At 44.4% G+C, this 13,273-nt stretch overlaps 1 long non-coding RNA gene and 1 pseudogene across 1 annotated transcript; both read right to left on the reverse strand.

The window, feature by feature from the left end:
* Positions 1-391: 391 nt before the first annotated feature.
* LOC125528136 lies at positions 392-4,743 on the reverse strand. Its single transcript, XR_007292326.1, has 3 exons — positions 2,998-4,743; positions 1,646-1,714; positions 392-997 (listed from the first exon to the last, which is right to left on the reverse strand). It is a non-coding gene; the product is annotated as an uncharacterized LOC125528136 (long non-coding RNA).
* Positions 4,744-5,760: 1,017 nt separating this feature from the next.
* On the reverse strand, positions 5,761-8,113 carry LOC125528135 (annotated as a pseudogene).
* Between the last annotated feature and the right edge of the window lie 5,160 nt (positions 8,114-13,273).

A 13,273-nucleotide genomic window follows, 5' to 3' on the forward strand; every position in this document is an offset into this window, starting at 1 on the left:
CCTTCTGTTCATGTTTCATCATAGATAATTTGCCAAGATAGAGATGTCTGATGTGGATTCCATCCGGTATTTTGGGGCAGTTATCTTGGTGTTTAATTAATGAAATGCAAGGGGAAGAAACCAATAAAAATGTTGTTAGGGAAGAAGAGTGTCAGCTAACACTGTTTACTATTCCCTCCGCCCCATAATATAAGAGCGTTTTTTATACTACACTAGCATAAAAAATGCTCTTATATTATGGGATAGAGGGAGTAATTTTAATGGAACAACATGAAAGAATGTAAAGTCATCAGTATGCTGCCCCAGATACAACATGTTTCCTCTGAATCTTTTCTCCAATTTGGATCCTCTGTTCAGAGATCAGCATAATGAGAGCTATAAACATACTCTATGAGACGAGATGATTTTCTGAATTGTGCTTTTATCCTAATTTCATTTATATTTATCATAATTTCATCCATAAGACACCAGAATCTACCACAAGCGTGAACCAAAAAGCATAAAAGGGATACAGTCACATGCTCAATTGAGACTCAGCAGCTAGCACCAAATACATAGCTCCCTCTATACCATCCGTGTGAATGTTAAGTACATCCATGGGCCAACTCCCTATTATTGCCGATGTTCAGGCAATTCCTCCCTCCCCTGTACATGCAGAAGCTGTCCACACCACTAGGAGTGCATGGATCAGACTTAACTAGCGGAAAACACTCCAGCACATCACTGGACTCTGCAACCAGTTACCATGGAGCTGATCAACGAACTTTTTGTAAGCTTCAGACCTATGTTTCAAGAGAACAAAATACGATTGCAGATGCTCCAGCCAAGGCTGCATCCATCCAGTTAAACAAACTCTCGGTATTCTTTTAAGATATAACACCTCAGATCTGAATCGATCTGTACTAGACTCCCAACTTTTGCTCCAGGCCTTGTAGAGCACTAGGTAGGGTTCAGGCGACATACAAACAGATCCAGCAGCTCGCATGATCTTGAATACCTAGAAAAAGAATGTAGCAAGTGTTTATGCTCTGAATCATATGCAAGACAGTGCATCTTCTTTAACAAGAACAGACTGATAGAGAGATTTTCACACCTAGGAAATTATTATCAAGGAAAGTAAGAGGAGTACTTCATACGAAACAGTAATTTGTCCAATGATATTTTCAAGGGCCAAGAAGGCAATCGTCTAATCATGGAGCACAAGAAAAGTTACTTTAATTAGCATATAATTGCTATGTAAAACATCATCTATACACAACCATCAGTTTGCTTTGACTACAAAGCTGTACATGGTCGGCTGGTGTTGTCATTGGACCAGCATGTCCATCAGTCAGAAGTTTTCAAGCAAACTTATCTAACTACTGTGGATTCTATCTGGAGTAACAATGCATAATATAGACAAAGCCAAGTCAGAGAACTTTTTCGAGTCCCAAAATTCAAGATAATCTCTAGAGTATATAAGCCATCACAGAAAGCAAACATGTTGATGTATACCCCAGATAACATAACTGTAAAGTTGCATATTTTAGCAAGGATGTAAAAAAGGAAAACCATGAACAAAAAATTAGAGAGCGTATGCAATGGAGATCTCAAAAAGGAGAGTTCCTTCATGAGTGGTATGTTTCCAAAATTACCATGCACAGACCTTTATAAACTCTCTAGGAAATCGTAATGGATGCAAATCTCCCTTGATGTCAAGAGGAAGGGATGAGAGCTGTAAGAGGCAGAATAGGCTTTTGTCAGATCCTGCAAGCACTAACCAAACAGAAGGTAAATAGATGTTTTAATGAACTACACAAACAATACAACATACACATTTTTGTTCTTGTATTGACATATATCAATGTGTCAGTAAATAGTATAAAATGTTGCCATCGGTCCGGTCTAGACCATTGTCTCAATAAATAGTATAAAATGCTAAAGCATACACTTCGTAAAGACATTAGATTCTCACTAAATGGTGAGCCGCATTTTGAGCCAACCTCCTACATAAAATTTACTTCTCAAAGCATTGTCAAAAGGTAACATGGGTAACCAATTATTGTGTTAAAACATCCTAGTTGAAATTAGTTGTTACATATAACTTTCTCCCAAAAATCAGCCTGACGACTTAAACTTATTTTCCATATTCCAGTTCGGCCTATATACCACAAAAATGAGGAATGTTATTGGAACCTGTACCACAGACCATAACCATGCATCTGATTGTTTACTTTCTTAAATAATGCCAATGCTTATAACCCAACTCTATGTGATAGTTCAAAGTTAGTGAGCAGCTCTCTTTCGTAGATAACATGTACAGATGTGAGTCCTGCCCATTTATCCTACAGCCCAGCAGGTATTTCCAGTAGGACCAATGGCTCCAAACCGTTACATCTGAACCAAGTAAAGTCGTACTACTCCGTCCCATAATGTAAGACGGTTTTGAAAGCTAACATAGCTTGCAAAAAACGTGTACAGATGTGAGTCCTGCCCATTTATCCTACAGCCCAGTAGGTATTTCCAGTAGGACCAATGGCTCCAAACCGTTACATCTGAACCAAGTAAAGTCGTACTACTCTGTCCCATAATGTAAGACGGTTTTGAAAGCTAACATAGCTTGCAAAAACGTCTTCCATTATGGGACGGAGGGAGTATTGTTTTAGCATAACCTAGTGAACTCACTTCCAGAGACTTTCAATAGCTGATAGCTGAAAGACTACATCTATAATTAATTAGCTAATTAGAGCAAAAGTGGATCGCTGTGAATCTGCATATGAGCAAACCTAAATTATTTTTAGAGCAAACAACAACTGAAAATAAGATTAAGCCAGAGACAGGTTAATTGATACTCCTAAATACAAATCACTAACACCAGGAGGCAACATTCCCTTCAGTTGCTCCCAGAAAAGACTATTTACCTAAATAAGATCCTCCAATTATCCACTATGAATTGCAAGAACATGAATAGAACATTAGGAGTTCAAAGTTCATTACCCGCAACGAAGGAGACCTTACCTTGGCTCACAGGGGTTGTTTGGATGCCGCCCGTACCAGCCTTGCCAAATCGGGGCTCGCCAAAAAATTAGCGCACTATTTTGCCGTGTGGATTCACCAACAACCTGACGCTAGAACTGAACAGGCAACCAAAACTTTGGCGCATAACCAAAAAATCTGCTTCCTGTTAGGAAAGCAACTTATCTTTATTGAAGGCCCAAGAGGCATATATATATTACACATGACTTGAGGTGCAAGGAAACTAAACATAGACTAATAAGGACTCCTAGACCAATACTAATACTCCTTAACACCCCCCCTCAAATGCAAAGCGTATGCAATAGCATTGCATTTGAAGAAGTGTAATACTAAAAAAAAATGATAATCCAAATCCGTGTCTTGAGAGTGTCGTCGTAGCATGAAGAGTCTTCAAAACCTGTCGAGTCGCCAAAGGGGATAATGAAGAGATGGCACATCAGAGGAAGACACCGCACCGATAGAAGATACAAAAGAAGTATCAAGAGAAGATGGGTTGTCGAAAGAAGATGGTCCATCGAGAGAATAAAGCATTGCTTAAAGAATCATGGCCCATGAAAACCAACGGCGAAAGAAGCTCGGCGGCAAGGGAATGGGCTTAGATCAACAATGCAAAGAGAGGCCACAGAAATCCTATAGAGGACAATGACCAGAAAAAGGCTGACAGACGTAGGTATGGTGGACTCACATGACATGAGAAAACACAAAATATCAACGAATTTGGTGGACGCAGCGAAAAATATAGAAAAAGCACATGCCAGACTAATGCAATGACTAAAAGATCAGCAGCGGCAGCTAGCAAATAGGCTAGCAGGAACGCATCAACTAGCAAGTAGGCTAGCAGAACGCATCAGCTGAGTAGAGCAGCAAAGGGCAGCGGAACAACAGCAGCACGCAGATGGACGTGCGGGAGCAGAGCAGCAGCCAGCCAGCAGGGGCACACGCGGTCGACAGGAAGAGCTGCAGGCAAACGTGTGCGGACAGAAGCCTGCAGCTGCAGGAGAGCAACACGCAGGCTGCTGGAGCTGTACGGGCGGGCCTGCACGTGGAGCGGATCCTTCCTGGAGCCTGGAGGTGCTTCCAGCCGAGCGCCCCAGCCGAGCGCACAGGAGGCGATGGTCCCGATCTGAGGCAGCCGCCATCGATCCAGGGGCAGGTAGCGGCCCACGAGGTGCCCACGCCGAAGCAGCTGGGCGAGCAGTCAAGGCGCCAGGCGGATCGCGGGGCTGGTGGTGCCATGGAAGACGAGATCGATCCAGAGAAAAACAGATCGATTGAGAAAAAAAATAGTGGATCGCAAGGACGAGTTGCGGCGTCCGGAGACCTAAACCTAGGCTCTAATACCATGTTAGGAAAGCAACTTATCTTTATTGAAGGCCCAAGAGGCATATATATATTACACATGACTTGAGGTGCAAGGAAACTAAACATAGACTAATAAGGACTCCTAGACCAATACTAATACTCCTTAACACTTCCAACCAAAGGCCAACGAGCCAGACAATGCTTTTCGTAAGGCTGTTGCTGGTTGTGATGCAAACAGGCCTATAGTCTCAAACTCTCAATGCACCAGCAACTAACTTGAAAACTGAAATTTTAATTTGCATTGCAGAATGGCTTCATCTCACACTTTCTTAGTTCCAATACATCTGTTTAAAATCATTAATGCGGACGAAAAAGTTCATAACGAAGCCATGGTTTCTTCTCAACTGAATGATGGCACTACATATCATGTTTGAAGAAATAAACTATCAGTTTCATCACACGTTAGCAACGACTAGCCCAGGATATCTATACACAACCATCAGTTTGCTTTGACTACAAAAGTTGTACATGGTTGGCTGGTGTTGCCATTGGACCAGCATGTCCATCAGTCAGAAGTTTTCAAGCTAACTTATCTAACTACTGTGGATTCTATCTGGAGTAACAATGCAGAATATAGACAAAGCCAAGTCAGAGAACGCTTTCGAGTCCCAAAATTCAAGATAATCTCTAGAGTATATAAGCCATCACAGAAAGCAAACATGTGGATGTGTAGCCCAAATAACATAACTATAAGGTTGAATATTTTAGCAAGGACGTAAGAAGGAAAACCATGAACAAAAAATTAGAGAGCGTATGCAATGAAGATCTAAAAAAGAATAGTTCCTTCATGAGTGGTATGTTTCCAAGATTAACATGAACAGGCCTTTATAAACTCTCTAGGAAATCGTAAATGGATGCAAATCTCCTTCATGTCAAGAAGGGATGAGAGCTGTAAGAGGCAGAATAGGCTATTGTCAGATCCTGCAAGCACTAACCAAACAGTAGGTAAATAGATGTTTTAATGAACTACACAAACAACACAACATACACATTTCTATTCTTACATTGACATATATAAACGTGTCAGTAAATAGTATAAAATGTTGCCATCAGTCCGGTCTGGACCATTGTCTCAGTAAATAGTATAAAATGCTAAAGCATACACTTCATAAAGACATTAGATTCTCACTAAATGGTGAGCTGCATTTTGAGCCAACGGCCTACATAAAATTTACTTCTCAAAGCATTGTCAAAAGGTAACATGGGAAACCAATTATTGTGTTAAAACATCTTTAGCTGAAATTAGTTGTTACATATGATTTTCTCCCAAAAATCGGCCTGATGACTTAAAACTTATTTTCCCTATTCCAGTTCATCCTATATACCACGAAAATGAGGAAATTTATTGGAACCTGTACGACAGAGACCATAGCCATGCATCTGATTGTTTACTTTCTTAAATAATGCCAATGCTTATAACCCAACTCTATGTGATAGTTCAAAGTTTATTTAAGTGAGCATCTCTCTTACGCAGATAACATGTACAGATGTGGGCCCTGCCCAGTTATCCTACAGCCCAGTAGGTATTTCCAGTAGGACCAATGGCTCCAAACCGTTACATCTGAACCAAGTAAAGTTGTACTATTTTAGCATAACTTAAGTGAACTCACTTCCAGAGACTTTCAATAGCTGATAGCTGAAAGACTACATCTATAATTAGTTAGCTAACTAGAGCAAAAGTGGATTGCTGTGAATCTGCATATGAGCAAACCTAAATTATTTTTAGATCAAACAGCAACTGAAAATAAGATTAAGCCAGAGACAGGTTAATTGATACTACTAAATACGAATCACTAAAACCAGGAGGCAACATCCCCGCCAGTTGCTATCAGAAAAGACTATTTACCTAAATAAGATCCTCCAATTATCCACTATGAATTAAAAAAACATTAATAGAACATTAGGAGTTCATTACCCACAATGAAGGAGACCTTACCTTGGCTCATCGGGGCTGTTTGGATGCCGCCCATACCAGATTTGCCAAATCAGGGCTCGCCAAAAAATTAGTGCACTATTTTGCCGCGTGGATACTACAACAACCTGATGCTAGAACTGAACGAGCAACCAAAACTTTGGCGCATAACCAAAAACTCTGCTTCCAACCAAAGGCCAACAAGCCAGTCAATACCCAAATATTTTTGGTAAGGCTGTTGCTGGCTGGATGCAAACAGGCCCATTGTCTCAAACTCTCAATGCACCAGCAACTAACTTGAAAACTAAAATTTTAATTTGCATTGCAGAATGGCTTCATCTCACACTTTCTTAGGTCCAATAAGTGTGTTTAAAATCATTAATGCGGATGGAAAAGTTCATAACGAAGCCATGGTTTCTTCTCAACTGAATGATGACACTAAATATCAGGATTCAGAAACAAACTATCAGTTTCATCACACGTTAGCAACGACTAGCCCAGGATATCTAGCAGACATACATCAACGGACAACCAGCACACAGTTACGAATTTTCATAACCCGTTCATGGCTCATGTGAATCTGAAATTAGTCGGCATTTCCCCTTTGCAAGCGGCATCATAGTCTTTTGTGAGGTGCGGCGCAGCTTCCTTATGAGGGCATATGAACTTCTCCATGAATACCTTCTCTGCCAGCATGACTGCACTATAGTAATCTCGGTCATGACAAAGCAATCCATTTTCCTTAAGAAACTTTAGAACATAGTACCGGGGTTTGATCCGGCCCTCCAGGCTGTACAAGAGCAATGCCGGCCGATGAGCGATGTATGCCGGTTCCAACCCCGCCTCAGAGATCAGGAACTCTGACTTGCTCTGCACCATCTGGTCAGAACTTATCAGCACAAATGGAAACTTGGACACAACAATGCAGACCTCAGCATCCGACCACCTAAACGTCGTCTTCAAGTAATCCACTTTGGCAGCGATCTTCTCCTTGCTGAGGCGTGCAACAGCATTCAATGCGTGTCTGAACATCCTACAGCCACGAGGCACACCTATACCTTCAGCAAGTGCCACCACTTCCCGGACGCGCTCCAAGTTGGAGGCGAGCAGCCATGGCTGGGTGACGCACAACTTGGCAATGTCGGAGTCACCTAGCCCGCACTCCTGCAGGAACGCGACATTGGGCTTGACCACCGTCTCGAGGTTGGCCGAGAGAAGGCATAAGCCACGGCTGACAGCACGGAGGAGGTTCTCGAAGGAGCCGAATAAGCCCAGGTACATTGGAGACGGTGGACATACGGCGGAATCTGTCACGGGAGAGCGAGACGAGGCGCGCGATCTCGGAGCGTGACAGACCGAGGCCGGTGAGCCCCGCGACGACGGGGGCCAGGGTCCTCTCCACTTTGGCGCAGAGGAACAGCGGGTCCTTGGCGACGATGGAGGCGACGTCGGCGCCGGAGAGGCCGAGGCCGGCGAGGAAGGCGAGGACTGCGTCGGGATTGGCGGGGGACTTGAGGTGGGAGAGCTTGGCGGAGGCCTCGAGTGCCTGGGGCCGGGCGAGGCCGCAGGTGTCGACGAGGTAGTCCTCTACGGCGAAGCTGGTAGGGTTCGGGGAGATGGCGGGCGCTGCGGCAGAGATGAGGCGGCGGAGCTGGGAGGCGGGAGACGGGGGTGGAGAAGAGAGGAGCTGGGTGAGGACGCAACACCGGAGCCGGAGCATGGCGGCGGCGGCGGCGGCGGCAAGGGGATGGGGAAACGAGCGGCGGCGGCGAGCGAGCGAGACTCTAGTTGCGTGGTAGTGGGCCTTGAAGCCTTGCCACTCCAAAAAATGGAACCCTTGCCGTCTCAGGGACGGTTGGTTAGCGCCCATTCAACTTGTACCCCTAAAAAAATCGAAAAATGATTAGAATCATCCAGCCGATTCTACGCTCTTCGACCGCCTCATTGAGAGTCAACCACATATCGGTTCAGTCTCACGCATCGCAAGTCTTAACATTTTGCAACATCACCCATGTTTCCGAAACATGAGAAATGTTGCCGTAGCAACTCGACGGTGGAGAGGTTTTTTTTTTTTACAGCAGAACCTCTGTTGTAACAAAAATCTCAAACATAATCTCTGTTGTAAACCATTTTTCCTATAACACAATCTTTGTTACAAATATTTTCTGCAACATGACCTCTGTTGCAAAATAGTTCTGTAAGACTGGTGAGAAAAGATCTGCCGATCAACGCTTAGCACTCCCAAAAATAATCTAGTCAGCTTGTACCCCTAAAAAAATCTATTCAACTTGTCCTGGCACTTTATATACAGCTCACGCATCTCAAATTTAAAGTGAGAGTACAAGAATATATTGGAGAATCAACAATAAGCACACCACTATCATCATTCACTCAATCCAAAAACTAATGAAATTAGAATGCAACCTTGTTTTTTCTCTGTAGGTGGCCCAAACAGGGTGCTTGTTTGAACTCTGAACCCTTCACGAAAAGCAACACATAGAAAGCAACAACTTTGCACTCCAGCATTCAACAACAGAAACCTCCCATTGTCCGACTCCGATCAAAGGGCTCCGTTGCGCTTCAAGATAGGTGAAGGATGAGCAGCTGGTCTTGCAAATATCATGTCGGTGATTCTCATCTAATCTTTTAAGCATCTGCATCACTGAGACAAATATCTTCAGGGTTACCGACTTACCTTTATCTCTTTATTAATATGTGGCACTCTTGTGTTGTAAGAAGAGTAACTGGTTTCACGTCGGTTGGTAAGAATGAAAATAATTTTAAGTGGTTTTCCTACAAAGCAAGTGAATTTTCACAAAAGGGCTAAAACCCATAATTGTTTACAGCATTATTTGAGGGTTAAGGGGGCAACAGTAGGTGGAGCACCAACATACATACAAACAGAGAGAAAGACCAAGGACAGGCGACGCTCAAGCCGCAAGGTGCGCAGCCGCCTTCGTCGCCTCGAGGCCGCGAAGACAAACGTCAGTGTGGCAGCGCTGATCTACCTTGCACCTCCCATGCCACAACAACGCGTCATCCCGGCAACAGTTGAGGACGTGGGGTAGGGAAGAAGAGAGGCCACGGAACACAACAGCATTCCTATGTTTCCACATGTACCAGCAGCAAAGCATCACGAAGGCTTTCGGAGAAGCATCGCAGACGGTGGTACAGACATCAAGTAGGTGGAGCTCCCGCACAGACGCACTGATGACGGGCACCCCAGCTTAGCCCGAAAAGCAAGGGCGAAGCGGCAGCAACCGAACATGAGGTACTCTGCCGTCTCAAGGGGCTCCGATCACACAGGACAACCAGCCTCAGCAGCGGTGACGATCGTCTTCCTGAGCAGCACAAACCAAAATATTAATAATAGCAAGCTTTAAATCAGAAGACTTTCAGCATTTAAAGAATAAATGCAGCAAGAATAGAGTAACTTTTTCTAAGCTATTTTGCTCCCTCACCTGCCTAATTATAGAGTGATCCATCCGGGAAGATATTCCGGCCATCTGCACCAATCGTTGCAACATGGACTAGGACGCCTTGTTCTTCTGAGAGGCACTTCCTGAACTCTTGCTCGTGCAGGCAGTCAACCATGTACAATCGTCTCAATGAGCATAGGTTCTTTGCCTGATCCAGTGCTGGGCAGTCTTGGGCAAGCAAGTCCTGAAGCTTACAGAGATTGGAGATTATCTTCAAACATGTGTTGTTCTTCACTTTGAGCCACACGACTGCGGGAAGGTCAACAACTTCTTGCAGCTTGTGAGCACCTTCTATGTGGATTCTCTTCAAGTTAACAATCGTGGACATATCTTGATGGAGAGTTCTCAGTTTTGGGCAATCAAGAAGCAACAGACGCTTAAAGGCAAGGCATCAGAGAGATATGATGAGCGCTATCGCTGGGATTCCCAGTTTTGAGGGACCAACTTCTCAAACTGAACATGCCAATGACCTGAAGCACTTCAAGCTTTGGGAAAAAGGCTGCTGGAATTCCCACTCCTTTTCCCGGGAGTTCTTCGCCAATGGACTCTATGGCATCTGCACCTTTAATCTTAAGAAATTGCAGTTGTGGCATCTGACCTGCGGTGGAAGCTCTGAACATGATATGCACTCATCGAGGTGCATCTGACGCAAGCTTGGCATGTTAAGCTCCGGTTTCGATCGTAGCCATTCTAGGAATATCACTAGTAGAAAAAGGGTCAAATGTGAAGCACATTAGTGCCGGTTTGAATTTGAGCCGGCACTAATGTGACCATTAGTGCCGGTTCCAACGGCTAGGCGGGCGGGCATCATTAGTACCGGTTCGTGGGCAACCTTTAGTACCGGTTCATGCCAAGAACCGGTACTAATGAAGCTGTGTCAGGCTATGGTCAGGCTGGGGCCCCCATGAAGACCTTTAGTACCGGTTCATGCCATGAACCGGTACTAGAGTTTCTTAGTAAACTGATTTTTAGTCCCACCTCGCCAAGAGAGAGGTAGTATGAGCGGTTTATAAGTCGTGAGTGCACAGACAATGACGAAGAGTTGCAATGCTCACCTGCATGTTGATTAGCTTCAAGCCTTGCGGAATAGTATAGATTGCACTGAGCTATGTGCAGTGCAGTCTACACTATTCCGAAAGGTTTGAAGCAAATTAACCAGCATTGCACCTCTTTTTTATTTTTAATAACTTATTTGAACTCCGGATTTCTTTTGTGTTCAGTATGCAGCATTCAAAGCGACGTCATCAATTTCCAACATGTTCTGACATCATTTGTTGTTTTTCGGTCATTTACCTATTGTTTAGAGAGCTAAATGACCGTGAAATTGAAAATCACTACAAAATGAATCCTGAAAATGTTGAAACTTGGCATGGTATCATCATATCACCCGCATAGCATGCGCGAAAGAGTAGAGAGGGTCACGGCAAAAACTGGACGCACTTCGTGTACAAACTGGACAAACTCTTTCGGAGTATCAGGGTTTCGGACGAGAACTCATCTGTTACACGGCCACTTCAATGTTTTTTAAACTTATTTGAACTCCGGACTTTTTTTGTGTTCAGTATGCAGCATTCAAAGCGACATCATCAATTTCCAATATGTTCTAACATCATTTGTTGTTTTTCGATCATTTACCTAATTGTTTAGAGAGCTAAATGACTGTGAAATTGAAAATCACTACAAAATGAATCCTGAAAATGTTGAAACTTGGCATGGTATCATCATATCACCCGCATAGCATGCGCGAAAGAGTAGAGAGGGTCACGGCAAAAACTGGACGCACTTCGTGTACAAACTGGACAAACTCTTTCGGAATATCAGGGTTTCGGACAAGAACTCATCTGTTACATGGTCATTTCAATGTTTTTTAAACTTATTTGAACTCTGGACTTCTTTTGTGTTCAGTATGCAGCATTCAAAGCGACGTCATCAATTTTCAACATGTTCTAACATCATTTGTTGTTTTTCGATTATTTACCTAATTGTTTAGAGAGCTAAATGACCGTGAAATTGAAAATCACTACAAAATGAATCCTGAAAATGTTGAAACTTGGCATGGTATCATCATATCACCCGCATAGCATGCGCGAAAGAGTAGAGAGGGTCACGGCAAAAACTGGACGCACTTCGTGTACAAACTGGACAAACTCTTTCGGAGTATTAGGGTTTCGGGCGAGAACTCATCTGTTACACGGCCACTTCAATGTTTTTTAAACTTATTTGAACTCCGGACTTTTTTTGTGTTCAGTATGCAGCATTCAAAGCGACGTCATCAATTTTCAACATGTTCTAACATCATTTGTTGTTTTTCGATCATTTACCTAATTGTTTAGAGAGCTAAATGACCATGAAATTAAAAATCACTACAAAATGAATTCTGAAAATGTTGAAACTTGGCATGGTATCATCATATCACCCGCATAGCATGTGCGAAAGAGTAGAGAGGGTCACGGCAAAAACTGGACGCACTTCGTGTACAAACTGGAAATAGAAAAAAATAAATAGAAGAAAATAAATAATAAAAAAAAACTATACAAAAAAATTACTCAAAAATAAATAGAAGAAAATAAATAATGCAGAAAAGAAAAAAACTATATAAAAAACTACTGAAAAATAAATAGAAGAAAATAAATAATGCAGAAAAGAAAAAAACTATATAAAAAATTTGTTGGCGCACTGCCCAGTGGGCCTGCCAGACCTAGGGTGTGCAAATGCAGGCCCAGAAGGGCCAGCAGGCTCACAGGGCAGCGCGCCCTAGTTAATTAGGCCCAGAAGCCTGCTATATAGAGAAGCTCGAAGGAGCAGCCGCGACTGGGTTTATAAACCAGTGCGGCTGCCCTTCGCTCGGCGAGGTGGGACTAAACATTGTCCACCGCCGGTGGCAGCGCACAACCTTTAGTACCGGTTGGTGGCTCCAACCGGTACTAAAGGGGGGGGGTCTTTAGTACCGGTTCATGGCATGAACCGGTACTAAAGGGGCCGTTTCCCGCCCCTTGGCCTGGCGAAAATTGGCCTTTAGTACCGGTTGGTGGCTCCAACCGGCACTAAAGACCCCTCCTATATATATGGAACCTACGAAAAAATCAGTTTCATCAACCACCAGTAGTTCTTCTCGATCCAACTTCTTCGCCGCGCCCGTCGCCCCATCGCGCGCCACCCTAGCCGCCCCCGCCGCCCGTCGTCGCCGTCACCGCCGTCGCCCACGCCACCCATCATCGGCGTCACCGCCGTCGCCCCCGCCACCCGTCGTCGCCGTCACCGCCGTTGCCCCCGCCACCCGTCGTCGCCGTCACCGCCGTTGCCCCCGCCACCCGTCGTCGCCGTCACCGCCCGGCCCGTTGCCCCCGCCGCACCCGTACATCGCCGCCGCCTCTCGCCCGCCGCGCCCGTCCCCGTCGTCCCCCGCCGCCGCCCGTACGCCGCCGCCCCCCGGTCGTACACACACACATACCCACACACACACACACAGACACACACACACCACACACACACAGACATACACACA

Source organism: Triticum urartu, unplaced genomic scaffold (genome assembly GCF_003073215.2).
Source record: "Triticum urartu cultivar G1812 unplaced genomic scaffold, Tu2.1 TuUngrouped_contig_466, whole genome shotgun sequence".
Taxonomy (NCBI): domain Eukaryota; kingdom Viridiplantae; phylum Streptophyta; class Magnoliopsida; order Poales; family Poaceae; genus Triticum; species Triticum urartu.